This window comes from Notechis scutatus, chromosome 4, assembly GCF_049901735.1.
Source record: "Notechis scutatus isolate UNSWTSFEM ecotype Mainland chromosome 4, rNotScu1.2, whole genome shotgun sequence".
Lineage (NCBI taxonomy): Eukaryota > Metazoa > Chordata > Lepidosauria > Squamata > Elapidae > Notechis > Notechis scutatus.
In genome coordinates, this window is record NC_142012.1 from 106,167,118 (window position 1) to 106,180,859 (window position 13,742).

Here is a 13,742-nt window from a genome sequence, read left to right on the forward strand (position 1 = left end):
GAAAGCTAAGCATCTGCCAATAGAAGTTTTCAAGCGTATTGAAAACTTTGACAACTTCTATTTTTAAGAAGTTTCCAGGGTGTCTGCTTCTTTTTTTTTTTTTTAATATCCTGTGTTGAAAATTTCTCCCATGTTGATTTCTTATTAGCTGCTTCTGTTGTGAGGTGGTTGCTATTATTTTTTAATTTCTAAACATTACTCTAAAACCCAGCTGTAAAAGCAGAGATAAATGGAATACATTTTAAAAAAAATTAAGAGCGAAGTAATAAAATACGAATAATGATGAGGGCATATCCTAAAACAAAAGGACAATTGTAATCAACCCCCTCCTAACTTTCTTTGAGAGTGCTGCTGCTGCTGTGAATTTTTATGCAAATAAAAACAAGTCATTCTTTGTCGCTTGAATAGGATCCCTTAACTATCTAAATGTCAGCAGTATTTACTTAAGAATGTCTCCAGTCTCTAACTGCAGTCCCAAATGAAGCTTTTTAAAAATAATAATAATAAACATGCATAGAGATTGTAGTTCAGTACAATCACTACACACTCCCACACATCCATACACACTTCAGTTCTGTAATGCCTCTGTTATTACTGCTGCAGGAATCTGCAAAGCTGACCTCTCCTTAGATTGAAAAGAATTTCCTAAAATTCATGGAAAATCATCCCAAAAGGTATGGATGTATAAGATTCCTGTAATGTTCTTTTTGTCTCATCATCAGCATTTAGTGTGTAGCTTGACTTCATTCCAGCTGCATCTTTGTTCTTTTGCTTCACGTATTTTTTTCCTCTCCCCAAGACATGACACTTTTATACACAAGCACTGTAGCTACTATATGTTTTCACCCTGTTCATCTGGATAACTTCTGTGGCTTGCCTGTTCGGTACCATAAAGTGTTTGTGACACTAATGTACTATGCTGCTTGCTAAATGTTTCCTCAAATGTATGTCTTTTGAGAGGCACTCTTGCTGATCAAACATTGGTACATGTGACAGAATCTTTTTCTGAATAGTGAGGGGTGGGTGGAGGAATCTTGAATTTCTGCATCCTTCTTAATCACCTACTAAATGGCTGTGAGTTTCAAATGCAGAAAAAAGGGGGGAACATATCTGCCTCGGGTTTTCCTGTGTGCATTCTGACTGCTAAATAATAAAAAAGCCAAGTAAAATACACACTTCTCTTATAATTGAAGATAGCTATTCTAGCAATAAACCCAAATATATATTTATCTAAATCTAAAGGTAACACAAGTAACACCAAATTCCTTGTGAAAAGGGGAGTGAGGAAAGAAAAACATTGTACTGATTTTGGATTTCTTTAAAACAAAAAACCAGAGCTCAAATAAGGGATGATAAAACCTTGCATCTTCCAAGCATTTGCTGTTGTTCTCCCTGCTAGTGATGATCTGAGGCCGTTTGTAGAACAGCAAGTGTATTACTGGAAAAATGCTATTGTCAGATCCACAGAATTTGCTTCCATCCCCTTCTTTTCCCTGCTTTCATAATTTGTAATACCTTTTGCAACTGAAGCCATTATTTGTGATTCCTCCCTTTGCTTTCAACTGAAATGCATATCTTTGATAGACGCTCACCTAATTTAAGACCTTTGATAATATTTTTTCAATCATAATGGATATGGCAATATTCCCTTGAGGAGTAGTTGATATGTCTATTTATGTGTTCATGAATCAAGGAACCGATATAATTGATGCCTCAAAATATAAACTGTGCCACTTGTAAGGTTCCACTGAACTTATACTGCACCTGGGAATTCCCAAAAGTGCCAAGTTACCTGTACAAAACCAGAAGAAATTTAGTGTTATGGCTGAAATATTCATAGATAAGCTGTATATAAAGATCATGGATTAATATAGAAGTATAATTCTCCAACTTTAAAACAACTTTTTTTTTTACAATGCAAAGTATACCTCGAAAAACTTAGTGGCATATGGTTTGGTTCAGAAACGACTAGCTTTTCTTTTGGAAAATTTATGGTAGTTTTGTTAATAGCATACACTTATAATCAAGCTCTTGATATATACCTCAGATTTATATGATTGTTTATTCTACTATTATTTCCCTAAGAATAATTAGTGTCACTGTATTTTCATTTTTACCTATCTAATTACCAAGCCATGAAAATGAGGCATTAGCTTTCATGTTTGATACCCAGAAGTTCAGTTACCCAATTTTGATTTACATTTTCTGAACCAAACAAAACTTTTTACGAACCTGCTCTCAAGCATGCATGGGTGCTTGGACCAATCAACTAAAAAGGTAAAAATAATATCTGTTTAACCCTAAGTCTCAAGGGCATATTCTCAGTGTTACTTAAGATAATTATTAAGGCATGGAATCCTTGGTGTTTCTGAGCTTAGTTGTTTCATTACCATTTTTTTCTTGTGTTCTGCAGTGCAAAACATCTCAAATACATCTTAATAATATCTTAATCAAGGAACTATCAAAGAGAAAGCCACACCGCCACCATTGGCAGAGGAAGCTACCATATATAAATAGGGAGCACACCCTACATTCACTCATACTGATGATGTTACCTAGTCAGGTAATAAAACATTTTTGAGCACACTATCAAGCCCAGAGAGCACTGTGAACTAGACAGTTCAATTCTGAGCTACAGATATTCTCTTCTATAGTTGTTAAGGCTTTGAAAAGCTATTAAGTAGCAAACTCATTTTGCTCTATACATTTTATAAGAATTGTAGAATCTTTGCAATTCCAAAACGATATCCTCTTTGTAATGTAAATAACTTTATCCCTTCTAACCCATATAACATGATGGACAGCCATAATAAACCTGCTCACTTTGATTACTATCCACTACCATTCTTGTTAGTCTCCATGAATTGGAACCAAAACCTGTAATGTAGAAACTTATATTTGTGGGCTCTGTAAAAAAAATTCTGTATATATTTGTCTTTTAATTATGGAGGGTAACACTAGGTCAGAGTTAGACAGCTCAAGTCATGTTAAATAAGTTGTTGCCAAATTTATAAAGAAAAATCTTCTTTCAAGATATTTAACACAATAGTTTCTCTATATAATAAAGCAGGTATTCTCATATTCTGATTGTAAACCTATTTATAAGAAATAAATACATTGTCAAGGGAATTTCCTTTCCAACTAATTTTATTTAAAATTGGAGAATACAGTTTGTATTCAGATTAAGAACTAGCTTTATAAAAAGTAAAATTTACTTGTACTTAGTGAGAGAAAACATTCAAATTTTAAAAAACAGAAGAAAGCTGGCATACGTAATTCTACTTGAATCTGTTTGATATAGCATTACATACTTCAGCAATGTTAAACTACATATATAATTAAAATCTAAAGTGGCTGTCATTTATATCATTGCTTAAATGCCATTTGAAATCCTCATTTAATGCAAAATATGATTGCAGCCTCACACCCTAGAATAAGCAAACAGCACACTTCATATTGAGAATGTGCTTATTGTTTTGGAAGGATCAGCTACATTTCCCTTGTACTTCCTCCCTTAATGGACAATCCACAAAATGGCATTTGTACCAGTGCCAGAGGGACTGCATGCTTGCCAATTGGATGAAGTTAACATGCTGCAGTGGCCAGAGACAAAGAAATGAAGAAACCTGGGACAAATTCATTGGATTCAGAGTGGAAAGGGGGAATATGAGCCATTCTAAACACATTGGCCAAGTTAACACTAGTCAATCAATCACTCTTTAAGTTCTATTCATCATTCCATCAAAAGAAGACAGAACATGTGTATTATTTAGAGAAGTCTGAAATCATTGTAGGTTACGGAAGGTCAGAACAGCCATCTCTGAAATCATCATGAAGAGATAGGAAAATGTTCAGGAACTATAACAAGGTTTGTGTTGTGAACCTAGCTTATAGGTATGCTGTAGATATTTGTGCAATGCTTTTGCTCAGGGCTAAAATAAATAAAGCAGTGCCATTGTCAAACAGCTCCTACATAAATAACAAATGTCTGGATAAGTCAATAAGGTTGTAGGATATTGTGGTTAGCAGAGTTATCTAAACTGACTGAGTTCTGTCAATGACATCTGAGAGGCTTTGTGACTTGTTGGACCATAGTTCCACCTCCTTTCCCTTTTGCTTTCTGTATGCCAAGAATGCTAATATTGCACTTTTCTTAAAGAATGCACAGAAATGAAGAATGTAAAACTATTGTATTGTGTTCATATTGACTTACTGTACAGAATAGATGTAGTTAGGAAAAGTAATTCAGCTTCTTTTAAACCACCAATTATGTTTTGTCATGCTTAGGAGAGTTCCAAAATGTATGGGAACAGTTTTCCTCTGACCTACTATGTCTTCCAATACAAGTTCTCCAAAATGGTCTGAAAATATAGCGCTGACTAAAACTGCCTTGGAACTCCAGGTGTGTTTCCTGAAATGTTAGAATAACGAACAAATAGACCTCTAACAACACAAAATAACTGTTTTTCTTACCTTTAGTGTTTAAACTAAAGAAAGCAAACTCAGAATCACATGCTTCATTTTCAATTTGTTTCCTTCCATCTGCAATAAAGAGAGCGAGCAGCTTCAAGGTTAAATTTCATTCTGTCTCTCACTTACCTCAGATTTGCTTGTTATTTTTTTAAGTTGTCTGAATTTTGTGTTGTTCTAACATCGTACTCATTTTTCTGTACAAATAACAATCTCCCTTTTACACGAAATCTTGACTCCATTTGTATTTAGTATTTCTTTATAAATTTATAACCTTCCACTCCATCAATGGGTTTCAGAGAAAACACAATCATTAAAGCATAAAAACAGGCATACTTAAAGCATAGCTGTATCAGAAGACCAAACTTGAATTAAGGTTGAGTTATAGGTGATCTTATGTCAAGGTATTTTAAATTAGGCGAAACATTAATTTTGAAGACAGCATAGGGACAAAATTTTAGTTATTAAAGGAATTACAGTAGAGGTAGATGGATCTGATCATCTGGAGTCCTGCCTTCAGCCATTCTGAGGCAGAAACAACTGCAATACATGGCCTATATTGGAAATTAGATGGTGAATGAATTTTATTCTGCTTGGCCTGTCAGTAACATTCAGTATAATATTTATCTGGGCAACATGGGACTACTGTTTTGCACTGGTTCTAATTATGATTTGAAACTAAATCAATGTAGGCTGAATTTGGGCCTCTGAATTTGTGGGGGTCATTGTTCTACCTGAAGCAGACAGAGCAAAATGCTATAAAAACTATGCCATATCTTAAAAAACATAAAGCTACATGGTCATTCACAATTTATCACAGGGGCCAAAGGCCCAGTGAAACAAAGCACTTGTCAGTGCTTTTTGAAATGTCAAAACCAAAAAGAACCGGAACAGCTCCTGGGGTCAATGTATTTATTACATGGGGACCTGACTTCTGGTTCACACCTGTCTTCCTTCAGGATGGAACCTTAAACAGACCTTCTGTATATGTCAAAACAAAATAAGCAGAATCATATTTAGTAAGGAAGTCTCACAGGTCTTTCTAACCAGAACTTGCAAGTGAGATGGGTGGTTATATAAATTCAGTAAACAAACAAACTTTGAATTGGATTCAGAAACCTACTGGCAGATACCAGAGTGAATAGGATATTCTTAGTAATAAGTTTACTCTATCCATATTTGTGAGTTTTCAGCTAGAATTCTGGCTATTGCATTTTTGAACTATGTAGAGTGCAGTTGTGATGATAATCACAACTAACTATGATTGCAATGCTAGCTATGATTATACAATGCTAGCTATGATTATAAAGTCTTTGTTAAGCCTGGATTCCCCAATGGTTGTTAAGGAAAACAAACTAAACAGAACGTGCAGCGAAGTCAGATAGGAAGACAGGTAAATGTGAGAGATAAGTTTTCTAGTTAACACGCAGTAAAAATACAGATACGCTTGTGCTATCAAAAATATAGTTTATTCCATTTAAGAATTATAGCATAGTCATAATAAACGGTCCATTAGTCATATATCAATTTCAGTCAAGTCTTGTCGGGGATACTCTATTTGCAAAGTCCGTGTTGAATAGCCAATGTCAGTTCACTTACAATAAATCAGTCCAATCTTTATCTTCTCTCCGTTGAGAAAAATCAACACTTCTTTTTCTCTCCCCGTTCCAGCAAGAACGCAGTCATCAATCCATCCAGTAATTAGGGATCAGTAAGCCAGAGAGAGTGAGCTGCAATTGCCTCGCTTCTTATATAGTGCTTTTACAACCACACCCTTAATTACATTCTTGCAATTAAAGTTACACACACTTTAACTAACAAAACATGATACCATATTTATTTTTTTTACCCAAACCAGTTAGGGTAAACAATGTTATCCCTAACAGTCTTCCTGGGCCATATGTGGAATATCAGCTGAAGCTGTGGAATGACCACTCTGGCCACAGTCTTCAAATGCAGAGGAATATTGAACCCAGGAAAACACGCAATCACAGATCTGCTCCTTCAAGAGAAATTTGACCCCATCTAAAATAACCACCAGAACCATGTTTCCAGAGAGCCAAGGTGTTTCTGGATGACCAACTTCTCCATCTTACGGAGTTTTAATCTGATTTGTTTCTCCCCTATCAGTTCCTAAAGACTTCCATAGCATCTGTAGCCTGGCCTGGCCTGGAAATGTATATCATTGGCATAATGATACCTGACCCAAACTAAATGGATCTCTCTCTCTCCCTCTCCTTCCTTGCCCCCCCCCCCTCTCTCACACACACCTCTGTTACACTAATCAGTATGAGTTCTAGTTATAAACTTACATAAATGAAAAATTTTAAAATTTTCTTGAAAGCAGTTTGTCTTCTATATTCTCCTATGTCTTTCCACATAGTTTTAATATCTGTACAAGCATAAAATAAGTTGGAGTCATGAAGGAGAAATCTTCCCAGTCCAGTCGAAGTGAGAAAAACTTACATTCTTATCATAGATGTTTCAATTATCAGTACAACTATTTTTCTGTTAAGTAACCATTAGAAATAGTTACCACTATAGATTTCCACATTACAAGGAAAATTGAGATACACTGAATACCAGAATACTTTGGTGTTACAAGTTTCCTTAGCACCGGAAACCAATGCAATGTTTTATTTGTATAAAAGATTTTATTTCCTGCACATTATCAGCAAGATGTATATCTAGATATAGATATATCCTAAAACAGATATTTCCAAAACTGGACAGCAGATGGGGCTACAAAAATTATCAAATAAAAGGTAATGGGAAACAGCCTATTTCCATTTGAAAAAGCAATTTGTTTAAAAAAATAAATAGGATTTTTCTTTTCTGTTTTAAGACATCAATGAATCTGCTCATAATGGGCTTTTGTAAACTGATTATCCCTGATAATCTCATTAGTTGAAATTATCTTGCTTTTCTAACATGGTAGATTTTTAAATACCTTTTATTTCAGATCCCTCTGGGCATGTTGCAGTGCAATTTACTATTAAGCAATGTAATTATCTATCTCAAATCTAAGTGCTTAGGAGTTAAAAGAATCAAGACGCAGCTATTGAAAAGTGTGGAACAAATGACCTTATAGTCTAGATCCCAAAATAGCTAAGAGAAAGCAAGGAGAACAAAACCTCCTATTTTTAACAGAGAAATAATTAAAAGAAAACCTATGTTTGAAGAAAACAGTATAGTATCAAACAGACAAACACAGCCTATTTGAGAGGTATAGAGTCCAGAACTAAGGCTTTAAGACTGGGCCACACAGCTGATAGCAGATCAAAGCATCTCAGTGTAGGATCGGGTTCAATGGAAGTTTCCCTGCTATATGTACAAATGATATTTGCACCCAGAAGCATTTACTAATAGCAGTAGTGGCTGTAGCAATTTATAACTGCCTTTAGGTGTCATATGCTATATATGCAAGTTAAAAAAACAACAACAGCAACCAACAAAATAAGAAAACCTGAACCAACTATACTGTAAGTTCTCCTCTGCTTTGCTTCGATAAGTAGGATTTGGTGCTCCTACAAAGTCCTCCTCTCTTTCAAACATATACCTATTCAAGGGTTCCTAATGGTTTTCTTCTGGTACTCGTTTTCTTCTGGTACACAGAATTCTGCTTCCCTACAGAGCTGACTCTGGAGGCAGCCTCCTAAATGGAGGTGGACAGCAGAAGCAGCCACTGTCTTTTTTCCCCTGGGATGTCCCCTGCTGAGGAGTAAATCATGATGTGCTTCATGATAAAGTTCTGCATATGTGTGCCGGAAGCAGTGACAACACCTGAAAACACATACAGGTAGTCCACACTTACAACAATTCATTTAGTGACCATACGAAGTTACAACAGCAGTGAAAAAAAAGCAGTGGTGGGATTCACATTTTTTTTTACTACCATGGCTTGGTGGGCATGGTGTGGCTTGGTGGGCATGGCAGAGGAAGGATACTGTAAAATCTCCATTCTCTCCCCACCGCACTAACCTGCTTTCCAGCTCCATTCTCCTGTGCAGGGCAACAAAAGAAGACCCAGCCAATCAGCTGGAACTTAGGAGGCAGAGAATAGATGGGGGTGGGGCCAGTCAGAGGTGCCGGTTCTTAGAAGTACTCAAAATTTCCACTAACGGTACTCCAGAACTGGTCAAAACCTGCTGAATACCACCTCTGTGACTAATGACCATTTTTCATGCTTCGCGACCCTTGTAGCATCTCCATGGTCATCGGACCAAAATGCGGATGCTTGACAACTGACTCCCATTCATGACTGTGGCAGTCTCCCGGAATCCTGTGATTCCTCTTTTCTTTTCTTTTCTTTTCTTTTCTTTTCTTTTCTTTTCTTTTCTTTTTCTTTTCTTTTCTTTTCTCTTTTCTTTTCTTTTCTTTTCTTTTCTTTTCTTTTCTTTCCTTTTCTTTCCTTTCCTTTCCTTTTCTTTTTTGCCATCTTCTGATCACCAAAGTCAGTGGGGAAACCAGATTAACATAACAACCCTGTTACTGATTCAACAGCAGCAGTGATTTGCTTAAAAGAAAAATCCTAAAATGGGGCAAAACTTGTTTAACAAATCGTTCACTTAATGACACAAAGTTTGGACTCAGTTGTGATTGTAAGTTGAGGATTACCTGCATTCAGAATGTACTCAATAGGAGTTTTTTGAAGGGGTGATACAATAAGCTAAGTGTCACATGTTAAATGTGTGAAACAAAAGTGGATTTCACACTTTTAGCATCAAGAGCTTTGCAGATATTTGGCTGACTTGTAGAGACACCATAGGCTGGGAAATGACACCCTATCAATCACTGCCTATACCCAGAGAGGTGACTTATCCTTTTTCTTCAGCTACAGAACGTCTTGGGATGGTCCTACCTCCCTCATTAGCCAAATCTGAATAACTCACCCCCCCCCTTCCCTTCCAATCTTTTCTGAACATGGGCTGGGGAACAATCAGTGTTTCGCAGCCAAATGTTTTGGCCCTCTGGGCTCAAGGAGGTATCTTGACTCCCTCACTATAAAACAGATAACCATAGATTTATGCATAGATCATGGCAGTTGGTAGGCTCATAAAATATTTCCCAGCAAAGGGTACAGGGAAAAGGTGGAGGAAGGAATCAACAGACCCAGCTGCCACGTCTGGAAAACTCAGCCTGTAAGTTGGGCAACTGAATCCCAGTCAGCCAGTTACGAACTTACATTTGGGTCTAGTAATAAAGCCAGCAGCCAAGGAGCACGCTTCGAAGTTCAACCCCACAAGAAGACGAGCTGCCAAGTGAGAACGGATTTTATGTCTCTGATAGCGGCTCAAGCAATTAAGAAGTAGAAGTTGTTTTTGAAACAGAGAGAAGGAGGGAGGGAAGGAGAAAAGCTTAAATCTGCATTTTATGTATGTAAGTTTGCAGCCGTAATGGGATTATGATGTCAGCAAAGGGAGAGAAGTTTGCAGCTGCACTGGGCTATGGAGGTAGCAAGCAGCTGTTAAAATAGCGAACTAATGGTGATTAATTCTTATTATGTGTTTGAAGATCTTACAATGAGTTCAGGACCCAAACCATCCCAAAGGAAATAAAATTAAGGAAGGAGATCTTTTTTTTTTTGTAAGTGAAATTGAAGGAAGGCTTTTTAAAGCATATATATATATATATATATATATATATATATATATATATATATATATATATATGCCCTATTCTGTCTCTTCTTCAACCACTTTATTAATATTTAAATACTCCAGAAATTGGTGCTTAAATTATAACATCCAGTGCAATTATTAGTTACCAAGAAAGAAAGAAAAAAAAAGAACTAGGCTGGTGTTTTTATAATTTCAATTAAGTATTGTACAGACTGGGAAATTACCTGACTCCCATAACACCAGCCCATGCTTCCACCACATTGAGTAAACCAGGAACCATACATTTAAAATATTTACCACATACATAGGGAGGAGTATGCTTACACACATTGAGAGAACAGATCTTCCTATAAAGATCCATCATGGATTCCCAGTTACTTAGCCCCACTGACAGTATGGCTGACATGCTGTGCAGTAGAGGGTTTTAATAATCACTCTGTTGAGCTGGGCTGGCAGATCATGGGAAATATTATTCAAACGTCTCAGAGAATTAGAAGCTTCATTTTGATTTCCCAACCTTCTTTTATGGAACTCCTTCTTTTGTTAGCTTGTAGTTTCTTTCCCTTATGGTCCGAGGTTCTGTTGCAAATTGAGCTGGGAGGATGAAAGGCATTTATTACAGCAACAAGTAAAAGTCCTTTGTAGAACTACGTGCTGTGAAACAAGATATTGTGTTCTATCCTTAAAGATGAAGCCCTACCTAGTGTATGTCTCAAAAACCCCAAGAATGGTATTAATCAAAGGATAGTTGTGTTTTGATAGATGACCTTTTGGGTTACTCTGTGCGCATTTGGAATTTCATGGCTATGTTGAAAGCACTTCCACAAAATGGTTTGCTTCCATGGGAGGACCATCCAGAACCAGATCCTGCATGGTCAGTCCAAAAACGTTTTATTCAACAACCAAATTATTGAGGTTAATTTCTGTCATTTGTCTTAGATTCCTGTTGGAAGAAATATCCATCCGGTTCAGTTCCAAGCCGGGAGAAAGGCCCTGGAAACAAAATGGAGGCTGGAGGCTGATTGGAAAGATGGTTTAAGGGTTAAGCAGAAGCACATAGGGGGTCCTGGTGCAGCCAACCACATAGAGTTGAAAGTGAGGGGTTTTTATACCTTCTCTTGGGCTTTGCACTTGTACTTCCTGTTCCTGTGCAAGAACATGTATTCTATTGGCTGTTGTCAGGCTCCCATGGGGCCATGTACAAATCCTAGGAGTTTGTCTGAGCTAGGTTTGGTTGTAATTTCTGACGGTGATGCCACGAAGGGGTGTTGGGCAATTCCTACTGTGGGTGAGGGTTTATTGGATCTTAGGTGATGATATTTGCTTATGAATAGAGCTATCTCTTTATCTTTCAAGTGCTGATATCTGCTGAGAGCTATTAAGTAAGGTGGGGGATGCTTTCCAAGAGCATGTTTCTCCATTTGTCATTCAGGGAAATATAATATTCTGCCTTTTTTATATTTCTCAAAATATTTCATTCTTCTAGGAGAGCGGGGAGTGCTAACTTTCTACATTCCTAAGGTGTTGTTTACCACCCTGGATTATTGGGGGCCTGGATTTATTCTCCAGATAAAGCCCTGATCTGCAGTTATCATTTTTATTTTCTAAGAAGGTTTATTGGGTTTATATGGGGTCCAGAATTATTCTTCCTGAGAATGCCGGGCATCATACTGTGCAGTATGTTAGTGTCTAATTATTACTTCTATATCAAAATGACCTTTAATAAAGTATAGTCAAGGGGGGTAAGCTGTTGTCCAGGTCACAAGTTGCCTCATTAAGCTATGCAAGCTTCAGAAATGATTCAGCTCTCATAACAGTACGGCACCTCTCTGTGATTCATTCAATCAACCAGAACTTTAAAAAGAAAGAAAAAACACTGATCAAAACTGAGTGAATCAGCTCCTAAGAGGTAACTGTCTTGAAGCCATCACACCATTTTATAGGTCCATGCAGGATCCTGAGAAAAGACAATCTGGTTTAATGCAGAGCAGAGAGTGCTGCATTTGCACAACGTCTGAAGAGCTTCTTTGCAATTGTTTCTGACACATGCACAGTGCTATTGTCTGCTCCCTGGGTGTAGTTTCATTTAATGCAATATTTCCATTCCAATGGTGAATATATTTGTCTTCACTCCCTAGCTAGCCACTCAGCCAGTTACAGTATCCCTTCAGGCAAGGCTGGACTGGGACCTGCATTCAGAATCATTCAGACCTCAAGTGAGAACTTTTTCCCTCGAGCAACAAGCCAGACAACCAGCAGATCTCTTAAGTTATTTTGACCCAAATGTCAGGCAGAGATTCCTGCGGAATGCAAGCAGAACCAACTTGAGCTGTTACCGCAACGTTGGAAGGAAACTACAACTTCTTCGTTGGTGCAGCAGAGACCCCTATCTCATTTCTTACCTATATTGTGCCATACAAGAGGCTTCTGTCCACCTGGAAAAGAAAAAGGAAAACTGATCACATTTTCATATCCAGGAACAAAAGCAACGTTCTTTTCAATACTACTGTAGTCTTGAACAATAGTGCATTGTCTGATTGGAAAACTGGCAGTGCACATGGTTGATCTCAAAATCAAGTATGCTGAATAACTTTGTTTTGGGAAGCAATTCTGGCATGGACCATGGTCTCTCTGAGCTACTGGCAATCATTTGGTAACAGCCATAAAAAAGTAATTAGATAAAAAAGGGTAAACTTTTAGTCCTAAAACTCCATGAAAACCCAAATCCTTTCCCCCACTTAGTTTTATAGGACCTCTCCAACTGTGGTAGCAAAGCTTGTCAGCCATATGAATGAAAGAAAGAAAGAAAGAAAGAAAGAAAGAAAGAAAGAAAGAAAGAAAGAAAGAAAGAAAGAAAGAGAGAGAGAGAGAGAGAGAGAGACAGAGAGACAGAGAGAGACAGAGACAGAGACAGAGACAGAGACAGAGACAGAGAAACAGGCATACAGAAAGACAGAAAAAGAAAGAGAAAGAAAGGGGGAGGGAGGGAGGGAGGGAAAGAAAAAAGAAAGAAGGAAAGAAAGAAAAAGAGAAGGAAGGAAGGAAGGAAGGAAGGAAGGAAGGAAGGAAGGAAGGAAGGAAGGAAGGAAAAATAATCGCCTTTCTCATAATTGTAAAGGGGGAGTCTAAATCTGTAGAGTGAGCCCCAAACTAGAACTAGCCCAATTTATAAAAGCAAAAATGCTCCATACACACATCCAAAAAAAGATTTTAAAAATCAAGGCGTTGTTCATGTACCGCTTTCCATAACCATTGCCACCCAACGTCCTTCACATACAGGCACACTTCAATCATGGCCCTCATGCAGTAAAGGTAATAACAGAGAAGAAACATCGCAGTCAGATTATGAAACCCTGGATCATTTTCACTCCAGTTGCTAATTTGCAAATTCTTTCCCTTCCGCTCCCCCTTACCTCTACCTCCTGCACATGATTATCTGAGCTGTGGCGTATTTTTGGTTGGAATCTAGAAAGAGGAAAGACTCCAAAGGTTGTGAGGAACCTTCAGAGCCATGAGAAACAACCCTTGGTCTGATACAAGCTGTTCAATGGCTGGATTCCAAAAGCTGGATGGGAATTCAGTCAGGGAGCAGCTGATATATGATCATAGGTTGGAGAGAAAGAAGTTAAGGGTTGTGGATTATAAGAGAAA

General features: G+C 37.4%; 1 long non-coding RNA gene across 1 annotated transcript in view; it reads left to right on the forward strand.

The window, feature by feature from the left end:
* The first annotated feature begins 544 nt into the window (after positions 1-544).
* The window catches only part of LOC148130854 (uncharacterized), a 93,087-nt gene continuing 79,889 nt past the window's right edge, over positions 545-13,742 (forward strand). The window contains exon 1 of the long non-coding RNA XR_015749638.1: positions 545-674. This is a non-coding gene — a long non-coding RNA (uncharacterized LOC148130854). The remainder of the gene's footprint in view (positions 675-13,742) is intronic.